Genomic DNA, 12,115 nt, shown 5'->3' with positions numbered 1-12,115 from the left:
AAGCTGATTGCACTGGAACAGGCCTCGGCTCCAAGGGTTCCACGATCATTAGCTCTACCTCCTCCGGCTCCAAAGGCCCGGCTCGGCTCAGAGGAGGAGCAGACACAGTAGGCAAGGACGTCTTTGGCTCCGAGACTGGTTGGGCCAGAGCCAGCAACAATTTGGCTAATGCCGGGTTCTGGAGGAGCCTCTGCACCACTCGGTCCACATGGGAGAGGCTCCTCGAAGAACGAGTTGAAGGGATGGATGAAGCCACCAATTGTAAAACTGGTGAGTTCAAAACTTCAGAGACTGGCTCCGAAAAAACTGCTCGGTTCCAAAGTCTGTGGAATCAGCGACTGCACCTTCTCAGCTAGTTTCGGAGCAGAAGCTTTCGAAGGCTTTGATCCCTTGGAAGATTTTGAAGTCAGGTCAGCCTTATCAAGAGATTCCTGAAAATCAGGCTTCAACAAACCTCTATCCACTAGCTTTCTCCTACGTTTTAACAAGACCCTGCTGCTGAACGAGTGACAAATGGAGCAGTCTTCCTGAAGATGGACTGCGTCCAGACAATATACACAACAAACATGAGAATCAATAATGGACATTTTTTGTCCACCTTTAGGGCATTTCTTAAACCCTGACTTCTGTCGCTCTTTTTCCTTATGATCATCCATAATGTAATGGTTAATGGAAATAACTAATATATATATATATATATATATATATATATATATATATATATATATATATATATATATATATATATATATATATATATATATATATATATGTATATTTAACTGCCTAGACAAAACAAACAGACTGGCTAGGCTAACACTTCACACTAATAAAGTTAACAGTTAAACAGCTGAAGAGATAAACAGCTATAAACAACAAACACTCTAAAGGGATTAGGGACCCACTAAAACACGGCCAATGAAAGGCCTAAAAGCAGCCGCTCTATAAACGAATACCTTTTCAGAGAAAATAAACCAAAGAAAGAGACTAAGTAATAGCCTTTGATTAAAGTGGTAAAAAAACACACACTTCCTGTAATATTCTAATAGAGATATATATATATATATATATATATATATATATATATATATATATATAATAAATCTAGAAAATATGAAAATACTGGCCCGAGCTCCTCTCTCTACCTCCAATCTGTTGCAGTGGCAAACTAGATCTGAGGTGAGGCAGAGAGCACCATGGCATAGGGACTTGGCATCGAGCTACTCGAAAACCTTGAGCTTGTGAAAGCGGCTGACTCGGAGCTGAGGGATCGGCTCCGAACCCATTTGTAAGAATGAACGGCGAGATTGAACAACTTCACATCATGGCTTTAGCTTCATGGTAAGTACACAAATTTCTTATCCGATTGTTTCTTCTGTCTGTCTCAACTGATGGGAAAGAGTCCCTAGTCACCAGAAATCCCAGGAGGTTTAATGGAATGATATTTTGGAGGATGGTAGTTAAAGCCCAGGTTCTGGACTGCAAATCCAGTTTCTTACAGAGGCTACAGGGTGCAGAGTCAAGTGCCCACCCCCCCACCTGCAACAAGTGGGCAACACCTCAACCTCGCGGCTGAGGTGGTCTGCAGAACTAAGGTCCAGCACTCCTGATGTACATTACTTCCTTCATCTGTTTCTGGGTGAGGGGTCTATCACCAAAAGTGCCATGAACAAAATCCTGACATTTATGTAATCAAAGCCTGTTACCACCCCTTTGGTTCCTGGAGAAAGTCCTTTGAGTGTGGACCCATCATAAGGTGCATTTGAGGAATATGTCTTGAAGTTCTCTGCAAAATCACAGTGGCACATCCAGGCATGGCAGCGAATAGCAATGCTGGTGCCTGCTGCTCAATTAGTGCCATCCGCTGCACTGGATAAAAAACAGCATGGACATGCTAGAAATTTATTCTGCATACATGGTTTCTGCAGTTAAGGATCCTGAGAGGGACCTAAAGAGTTCCCAAGTCAGATCCCTCTAAAAATGCATCAAGCAGACTAAATAATTACGTGTCTATAACGCGAACATCGCTGATGCATAAACCCAGTTTCTAAACCTGTCCAATGCCCTGAACTCCCTTGTTAGGGGGAATGGACAATAAAGCTCTCCTCTGATCGCTCTTTTTTTGATGTTGCTGCTACCATGACAGATTCTACAGGAGGGCCCTTGCTTCAGTGTAGCCTGTCTTTTTGGGGGAAACCAAAATCTTTTTTATTTATTTATTTTTTTGGGGGCAGTTCCACCACTTTCATTTCCTTCCAAACCCAATGAGACACCAAATCAACTAGACTGTCATCATCAGGGGGACCACCCAGGAAATAAACAGGCCAACGCCCAAGGATTTGAGAAATACCGATTTCCCCCAGGAGAGGGTGCTGAACCATCCCCCTATTATCTCAGCAATTCTAAAATGTGCCTGAAGGAGAAGTATTCTATTGGGGGGGGGGGAGACAGGAACCCTTCCCTTCCTCAAAATGAGTATTTTCTGTGAGAAACTCTTGAGGACATTACACTTGCCTCCTTTTGCAAGTATGTTTATTGTGTAGTTCTGTGGCATGAAGTTTGGGTGGGGGACTCAAACCAATGGGGAGTCTATGACATGAACAATGTGAAGATCTATCAAAGCTGGCTGTTCTGTGGTAACAGAAACAGGAGGATGAGGGAGAATATTTCAGCAGAGGTTAGGATGGATCAGAGTGTAGGACAGATACTGCTTATCTAGATTTAGACATCACTCTTTCAAAAGCTTAAACTGGACCTGAAGGCAGCCCTGTGAGATCCAAAGAGCCCAAAAAAGGAAAATCCCAAGACATAATTCGGCTTGACTACAAAGCAGGCACCACAGCCTAGCTGTTGAGAGCTGAAACACCAACAGGAAGGAAATGATCCAAGAGCCTCAGAGTTGATACTAACCCTTAGGTACCGGCCCTGACCTTTTGGCTCCAGGACCCTAAGAGTTCTGATGCTGTTAACCTGACTGGATAACAGATACTGTTGGAATCGAAGACGTCCAAGCTATTGGCTCCTACACAGACAGCCCCCAAAAAATAGATACACAGGCATTGAAACCGAAGGCAAGATCAGTGAAGGAGATACTATAACAGGGGTTGCAGGAAAGTGCAGGGAGAACCCCAAATGAATCTGAGTCTTCATCATCTTGTCCACATCTGCCTTGGACATCCTCCTCTAAGACCACAAGGACCTTCTGAAAGAAGCCATCAGAGGTGCCCTAGAGTACCTATGAAAGGACACCTCCTGGAGAAAGGGAATGGGGCCAAGGACTGGATTTGAAGAAAACCCTGTAGTAGATAACTGGATCCTTTATGAGTTCCAACGGAGTCTGATTTGAAGATTTCAGAAGCATCAGCAGACAACCCGGGGTCCAAAAGGGCTAGATCATCTCTTCCAGGCTTCTTTCTCATGGGGCTTATCCTTCTCTAAAGATTTTTCTTTGGCAGACTCCTTTTCCTTCTCTCTGTCCTTATCTTTCATCTTGTCTTCCTTACTCTTCTCATCCACTTTCTTGCTACAGGGAAAGCTTGCTTTGGAGGAAGTCAATTTGCCTGCTGAGGCTGGGAGAAGACACTTTTATAACAGTTTTAACTTGTGGCCTGAAACAAGCCTAACCCCAATGGCTAAGTATAAAGTACAATCCTCGCCCAAATAGGAAGAACCTCAAAGAATGACTCACCTTGAATGTGAGTCTTGAGGAGAAACATTATGACTGCAAGTGGTACATTTCTTAAGACAAAGGCCTCGTCAGACATGGGTGAAAGGAAACAAGCCACTCAGTTGGAAAAGAAAATGTTCTACAAATAATGCACAAAGACAAAATGGCTATACTACAGTCAATTATTACTAAAATACTTCCAAAAAGAACCTGAAACTATAATTATACCAAAAGACTTTTTTTTTGTTAGGTGTGTGTAAAGGCAGAAAATGGGGGGAAATAACCCCCCCCCCCGAAGAAAAAAATTGAAAAACAGAAGTTATGTACTTTCCATAACTTGGCATCTGTGTTGTCCAATTTCACTATGCATCAAAAACAGGTTAGCACTCTCCCTTGATAAGGATGGAAGAGGACCTTGTGGCCTTTACAACATATATATATATATATATATATATATATATATATATATATATATATATGATTCAGGAACCACTCTTGTGGACTTAAGATCAATCTGCTCAGCCTATCCCCAGTACATTGTCTTCCCTGGGGATGTGCGGAAAGCGGTTTGAAGAAATCACCCATTCCCAAACCCTCATAGCCTCCCTGCACAACGGGTATGAACGAGTTCCTCCCTGCTTGTTAATGTACCAAACCAGCTACATACTGTCTGTCAGAATTGCAACTGTCCCCAGAAGAAGGCAGCCCTGAAAGGCTTGCAGCATGAGAAGGGCTGCCTCATCTCCAGTACATTTATTTGCAGTTTGGTCTCTGTCGTGGACCACATGCCTTGGAGCAACTTTCCCTGAAAATGCCCCACCAACAGGGATGTGTCTGTGGTCACTGTGGCCATAAGAGGAGGAAGAATGAAAGGTCTTCTGAGATGGCGGTTGTCTGTAAGGATCCACCACTGCAGATGACGCATGGTTGGCACTGAACAGACCACTGTACTGCTAGGGTCCACCTGAGAACTTGCATGAAGAACCTGCACTGTATACATTTGGATGATGAATGTCCAACCTCTTATGATGATAAAGACACCCCAGGGGATAAGTTTGATGAGCCAGCCACGACAGTGCACTCTGCAGCTGAAAGGAAAAGGGCAAATGATGGAAACACATATTAAACATGGGCAGAGATGTGCACATTCAACCCAGCAGAACTGACAATTATTCAGACAGAAACAGAAGCAGGAAGGAACAGTACTAAAGTTGGTTCTTTAAGGTGAGACATCAATGGGAATTTTGTTTTTTTTATGTTAAATGCATAAGAGATGAATAGGTGTGTGTTTTATATACCATCCACAACCTAAACAGGGCTTGAATGGTGTCAAAGTACCGAGGTAAGTTCATTGATTAGTTGGGATAGTTTCTCCTTTTCGTGTAGCAAGGGTGGATACCAGTGCTGTTAACATTACGCATAAATGATGTAAATCAACTGATGAAGCAACTTAGAAGTTGAGAGAAACAGCTGTGTTAGTAGGCATTTAATCATTAGCAATTGTTAAAGATGGCATTCTTAACAAAAAGACATGACCTGGCTCAGTTTATAAGTGTAATGAGAACCAGGTTGCTCAAAACCACACTGAATTTGTGAAAGGAGCAACTGATGTCTGTTCTTGGAGGATCCGTAGATATGGGATGCAGTACAAACCATAAACCAATTAAGGGAACTTGTGGAAGGCAGAACAGAAAAAGATGAGACAAACACTTGCATCGGGTGGGGGTATGAGAAGAACTCCTAAAGAAAATGATCACTGACAGAATCGTGGGATCCCACTGGTTAGTGGTACAGTGAGAGCCATTACACCCCATTTGCCTCTAACAATTGTTTAGAGAAAATACCCAAGGACTCAAGCCCCTAAATGCATCTTACAACAATATGGAGAAAATTATCACAATGGGTAATGGCATTAACAAACACAAGAACAGAAATATTTTTTTTTTGCAGGAAATCAAGAGAGATTTGAACAACTTATGGTGGGGCAAAAGAAAGTGTGCTACTGCTAAACTAAAAGCAGCTTTTGGATATGTACTGCTCATATTAATAATGACAGTAGCACCCTGCACCTGAAAATATCTAAGGAACAGATATGCTATATGGTGATACACTGGAGACCACAGCATGACCTTTACAGTTTGGTGTGTGTCACTCATTTGTCAATAGAGTAAAAGCTGTAGTCCATATTAAAAGTTGGAGCCACTGTATATTCCACCACTGAGGAGTGCCATTAATCTAAAACAGTATCATCTTTCAGGAGGGCATACAGTACTAAGCTGATTATACGGTAGTTCAGTTAATCAAACTGTTCGGATAATCAAATATACATTGAACCGTTTTTTCTGCATGCTTGATTTCAGAACAATAAAGAATATTTTTCACATACGAGCAGGCTACAAAAAACATGCACAAGCATATATGTATAACATTTACAGATTTGACTTTATGATTTTTCCTACCCAAAAACTTTGGAAGGCTGCATTCGGATAACTGACGTGCAGATAATCAACTCTCTACTGTAAATAACTTTCCAGCAAAACTATCCAGGAATTATGATATTATGAGTGGGCATACTACAGCAAACGGTGAGCCTTTACAACAGATTGATGTAGTCAGTAAGGAAGCCTGATAAAACATGTTGAATGACTGTTTACTTCTAAGCATTAAACAAAGCGAGAACCTCAGTGAAGCATTTCTTGAAATCACAAATGTGGCATCTACCACTGGATTATACCATGTCGTTACTTGGCAAATATTCTTTTCCCTGCCAAATGAAAGCTAACTGTTCTGTGCTTTTGTAGTCATTTGGGGAAGGAGACAATACACCTTCCACGTTTTACCACAAGGATATCTGAACACAGCCTGACACGATTAACAGCCAAAGAACTGGCTAAACACAGTCTTGAAAATGTGCATGTTTTCCATTAGACTGATGAGGTTTTGATTACTGGAGAACAACTGGATGTGGAAAACATTTTGTCTGCAGTTATTCAACATCTTCAAGACAGGATGGGCGACCACTGACAGTAAAATACAGAAAAGGACTGCAGTCAGACTTCTGGAATGGTTTGAATAGTGCCAAATGACAAGCATCTGAAGCCTGTGGGAAAAGTATCCAATACTGAGCCCTTATGTAAAGGGACTGAAACTAGGTCAGGGTCTAGTATTAACTCAGGTCTTGTAAATGGGTGGGATTGTTGGCTACACTTTAAAATATCAACTGGATCAGCAGTCTTTTATGAACCTATGAAAATACAGGAAAAAATAGGCTCTGAAAACAAAAATGCAGACAACAGGATTTTAGTGACCTACTGTATCACATCAGGGATTAATCCTGAAACTCATTTATAATGTGACCAGAAAACCTTCTAATATTGTACGGGGTCTAAAATAAACTGCTTTTGATAAAGTAAAAAATGTGCTTCAGAGTGTCTGACTAGATCATTGGATTCTTAGCATCCTTTTATTCTCAAAAAGGCAGGGAATTTTATTTATTTACATTTGTCTACCAGGATGATCTGACTGGCAGAGCCCTGGGGGGAAAAACATCCACATGAATGTACAAAAAAAAAAAAGTACAATTGTATATAAGATTTTTATCATAACAGCTGATGTCCTATTTCTCACTGCTGCAGTATTCTTTATACTTGGGATATCCTGCTAAAGATAGCTTATTGTTTCACCAGCATATCAAAGCCATTACAACTTCCCAGTGACTCACATCAGACGTTAATGTCCTACACACAAGGCATAAAGTACATATGTGACGTATGGACACCTAATCCCTCAGAACTGAACCCCAGAGAAACAACACGCTCATCCAGGAAAAGAAACAGAAGGAGATAAGGATGTACAAGGAAACCTGTGCAACCGATACAGAAAAGGGGGCAGGAGGGAGGGACCGAATACTACAACAGTGAGAAGTAGGACAGCAACTGTTATGGTAAGATCTTACACAACTGTACTAAGTCCTTACTCATCACATGTTGTAGTACTACACTTGAGAGAGAGCATGAAAGCTACTGAAAAGAATGGGAGGAGGAAGGTAGAGAAGAGCCCTCCACAAACCCCTGACGGATAGCCCTGGAAATCCTGCTCGGGCCCTGAAAATGACACTCAACTTATAAAGGTTGGTAAAAGTGTGTACAGAAGACCAAGTAGCGGCTTCCAGGAGGGATCTGCTATCCAGAATCTTGAAAAAAGCATCACATGAGACTACTGCCTAAAAGAATGAGCATTAACCAAACAAGAAAGTTGCTTGCCATAAAAAGAATACAAGGAAATGGCCTTAGAGATGCAGGAGATGGTTTGCTTAGTTACTGCCAAACCCAGATTCCTGGGATGAAAGGAAACAAAACATTGTTCAGATATTCTAATACATTTTGTCTTATCCAAGTAATAAATGTAGTTCCCATGTAAACTGGGCACAAAAGTAGGATTCATACGAAGAGACACCCTGTCCTGAAAAAAAAAAAAAAAAAAAGGAACCACCATGAGGGCTTGGAGTTCAGAAACCCTCTTGGCAGAAGTAAGAGCCACCAACAAGATAGTCAACCAAGTATAAGTTGCAGGAAAGAAAAGGCAGGTTCAAAAGGGGACCGAGTCACTTTCTGAAGAAAAAATGTAAGATCCCAAGGAAGAGGGATAGGCTTTCTTGGAATCCTGATATGAAGACTGCCTTCTATGAACTGTTTGACTTTGAAACTAGATGTCAAAGGTGGACTCAAAGACAGACAAGCTGAAATGGCTGACAAATGAGGTTTAACAGAAGAATATACCAAGCCAGTATTGAACAATTCACAAAAATACAGACTGTATGGCTCCCCACAGAAAAAGGATCCTGGTCATGCTTGAGGCAAAGAAAATTTCTTTTATTTAGCCGCATAAGATTTTCTAGTAGTGGGTTTTCTGGCCTCCTGCAAAACCCAAAGCACTCTGCCAGAAAGGAATCAAAACCCTATCACCCAAAGTGTCAGTTGAAATGTGGACAAGAGGGTGAAGGAGAGATCCTTCTGTGAGAAGATCCAATCTCAGTTAGGTAATTTCTGATGACTGCCCCTGGTTACGTGAAAGAAGGGGGAACCATTGCTGTCTGGGCCAAAAGGGAATCACTAGAAGATTATGGGAGTTTCCCACAGGATCTTGAGCAAAACTCTGGGATGTAAGGGAAGAGGAGGACAAGCATACAGGAACATCCCCTTCCAAGAAAAAGGCATGGCATCCACTTGCCAAGCCAGTGGTCTTGGAAGTCTGGAAAAGAGCCAAAGTTGTTGCCAATTCAGAAGCAAGGCAAAAAGATCTACCCGGGGAGTACCTGCCGATTCACAATATCCAGAAATACCTCTCTACGAAGCATCCATTCATGAGGATATGTCATGGACTTGCTTCAAAGAGTCTATCATTACACTCTGCTCTGAAGAGATGAAAGCTGCCTGAAGAACCAAGTGATGCCAGATTGCAAAATCCCAGGCCTGAAGAGCCACCAGCCTGCAAAGACAATAAAACTTTGTGCCTCCTGCTTATTGATGTACCACAGGACTATTGCTCAGGCAAATACTAATTCACCAAATTAGTGCTTTCGTTCTTTAATTAACCAAGAACTTCTTCAGAAAGTAAAATGTCATAAATAACCACCATTTTTAAAGATTTCAATTGGTTGTTTATGACATTTTACTTTCTGAAGAAGTTCTTGGTAAAAGAGGCACCAAAAACTCCAGAGGGCGGCAGTACTGGAGCCAAACAGCTTTGAGATACCACTGACATTCCCTCATGTGGAGTTTGGCAAAATAAACTATGGAAATGGTGGATGCCATGAATGCCAGGGCTTGGAAATACTCTTGCAGGAAGAACTTAACAGGAAGACAACACTGGAAATAATTAGTCAAAGCTACGGCACTGGGAGGCAGAAGAGAACTCAACAATAAGAATAGCCTGAATTATGCAGCCTAAAAACACTTAGTCCTGACAGGGAGCCAACACTAACTGAGACTAAGTGTGAATCCCCATACTGAGCAGAAGCATAGTGAAGTGCAGATTTTGAAGCAGGAGTTGCTGAGAAGGGGCTTTAATCAGAAGGTCATCCAACCACAGTTCCCCCTCAGCGTCTGTACCAATTGTATAAACAGTCTCACTGGATGTGTGAGTAGACACCACTGTGTTGGCCACCAACTGGGTTGTGGCAGAGGGAAGTGGAGTTAGCACCACCCAGTCTTCAGGTTCTTCATCCAACCCAGGAGAGATGACCAGTGGAGGCTGAACAGGAGATTTGGTATGTGCCCATTTGGCTTTTTCTTAATAGGTGGCTGAACTTAGGAGTGGGTGGATTTGGCCGTGGTACTCTAGATCAGTGACATCAGATGTTTGCATTCCCTTTCTATTTATCTGAAAAACTGCTAAATGTGGAGGAAAAAAGTCGAACTGATATCACACACAGTATGGTCGTGCATAGTACCCAAACAAAAAAAGGCATTGAGTCTGTCTTTATGGAGAATCCGACTCCCACACTTGTATTTCCCCTTCCTGGATGACATGAACACAAACTACAAAGAGGAAAAAAGAAAGGAAGGGACACTAACAGGGTACTTGCCTGCATCATGCTCAGTAGAACCACCAGCTCGGTGAATGGCATACAGACCAAATTCCCAAGCAACTTTCAGACTGACGGCAAAGAAGTTCTGAGGATTATGTGCTCATACATCATATATGTACCTTACTCCTTGCGCACAGGACACACCTCTACCATTCAATGCTGAGAAGGTGTAAGGGCTTTGGTATGCTGGCCAGACATTTAGCTATCCTCAACAGGATATCCCACATGTAAACAATACTGCAACAGTGATAAGGAAGATCATCAAAAAATAAGATTTTACAATACAATTTTCAGTTATAAAGCAGAAATGTCAACACTTTATAAACACATAAGAGAAAGATTCAGCAAAAGCATAAAAATTGGAGTACACTTTACTTAGTAAATTGGGATAGATTACAGATCAAAGGCAAAATAAGAGAGGTAGAAGCATGGTTATAAAACAACCAGAGGAGATAATGCATAGTTATAAGAGAGAAGGTAGGTATAATGGTGACTGTGACAGACAGATGAGGTTTCCAAACTAAAAAGATCATTAGGATTTTGGTCCACATTTTTAGTCTTTTTGTCCCCCCCCAACTGCCTGCTTATTAGAAGCCCCCTCGTAACCAATTAACCCACTAATTCACCAAGGGCGAGAGCAGGCCAAGAGGGGCTTTCATTAAGGCACACATCAGACATGGTTTGAGCTTTTTGTCACAGCCTTGACTCCCCATGGATACTCAGCTAAGAAGTGGAAGAGGGACAAGCAATGGGCTGACTGCATCAGTAGTCCTTCACTTTTGCAAGGAACATTGCCAGCAAGCAGTCCCACCCTCTTCCCTCAAACACAGGAAATTGTTCCCATAGTCTCCACTGGAGAAATGCGACCTCAATATGTGCTTCACGAACAACATCCCTCCCTTGCCAGGTTGCTAACTGAATCCCAGTCACATGGGCCATATTGTACATCCCTTTGCACCACACAGCCAGGCTGGTCCACATATTTCTGGATTATAAATATGATCCACAAAATTGGAACATGTGCTGACAGTGTACACTGCACATCTGCATACAGAAAGGATGAAAAAAAACAGTAGTAACTAACTATGAAAACAAAAGATTCAACTGTTTTGCCAATTACATCTTTATAGTTACAGTAATGCCTTTATAATACAAGGGCTCTTTTTAATCCTTTTCCAGATGAAATAGTTATTTTAAAAATGCCAAGAATACTGGAAAATCGAGATTGGATACCTAGTAATGTAACCTTCCAACCAGTACATGGCAGGTATACTGACATTAAGAGGAAGCAAGCCTCAGTTTGTTAAACCACTGCAAGCAATTAGATTCCTGTCAAACTGTTAATTAACAATTTGGTAGAAAAAAAAAGTTGCTTACTTACCATAATGTTCCATCTGTGTTGTCCATTTTCATCCTTCCTCAACTGTTGGTTTAGGATCTGAGCTTCGGATCCCACTTGGCTGTTGCTAAAGCTCGTGTCCACCAAAAAGCTCTCAAGCTCCTCCCTCACCATAATGCACCAACTCCTTCTTACCTCGGATCTTGTTTCCTGCTTTACAAAAAGTGAAAGGACTACCATCACTTTCCTGAGAGAAAGGCCATGTCTGCAGCTCAATATTAAGGACAGTGGTGTCCTTACAGTATCTTGTTCCTCTAGAAGGGAAGTTGGCATAATGGTTAAGATATTTGCCATGCAGAGTTCGATTCTCGCATGGGTTAATTGGCTAGGCTTAAAATGGCCCACAAGGGCAGTTAGCTAGTACTAATCTACGAACCTAGGAAACACTTAACGAAAAGGGATTGGGGGTTGGTGGGCAGGACGTTGTGGAAGAATGAAAATGGACAACACAGATGGAACA

The 12,115-nt window shown here is 41.8% G+C and overlaps 1 protein-coding gene and 1 pseudogene across 1 annotated transcript in view; one reads left to right on the top strand and one right to left on the bottom strand.

Annotated features, from left to right (window-relative positions):
• The window catches only part of AHCTF1 (AT-hook containing transcription factor 1), a 2,707,103-nt gene that overhangs the window by 614,068 nt on the left and 2,080,920 nt on the right, over positions 1-12,115 (bottom strand). The gene's annotated exons all lie outside the window — the stretch shown is intronic.
• On the top strand, positions 4,025-4,142 carry LOC122792595 (annotated as a pseudogene).

Source organism: Protopterus annectens, chromosome 1.part2 (genome assembly GCF_019279795.1).
Source record: "Protopterus annectens isolate FY-2018-M chromosome 1.part2, PAN1.0, whole genome shotgun sequence".
Lineage (NCBI taxonomy): Eukaryota > Metazoa > Chordata > Ceratodontiformes > Protopteridae > Protopterus > Protopterus annectens.
This window is presented reverse-complemented; position numbering and strand designations above follow the sequence as displayed.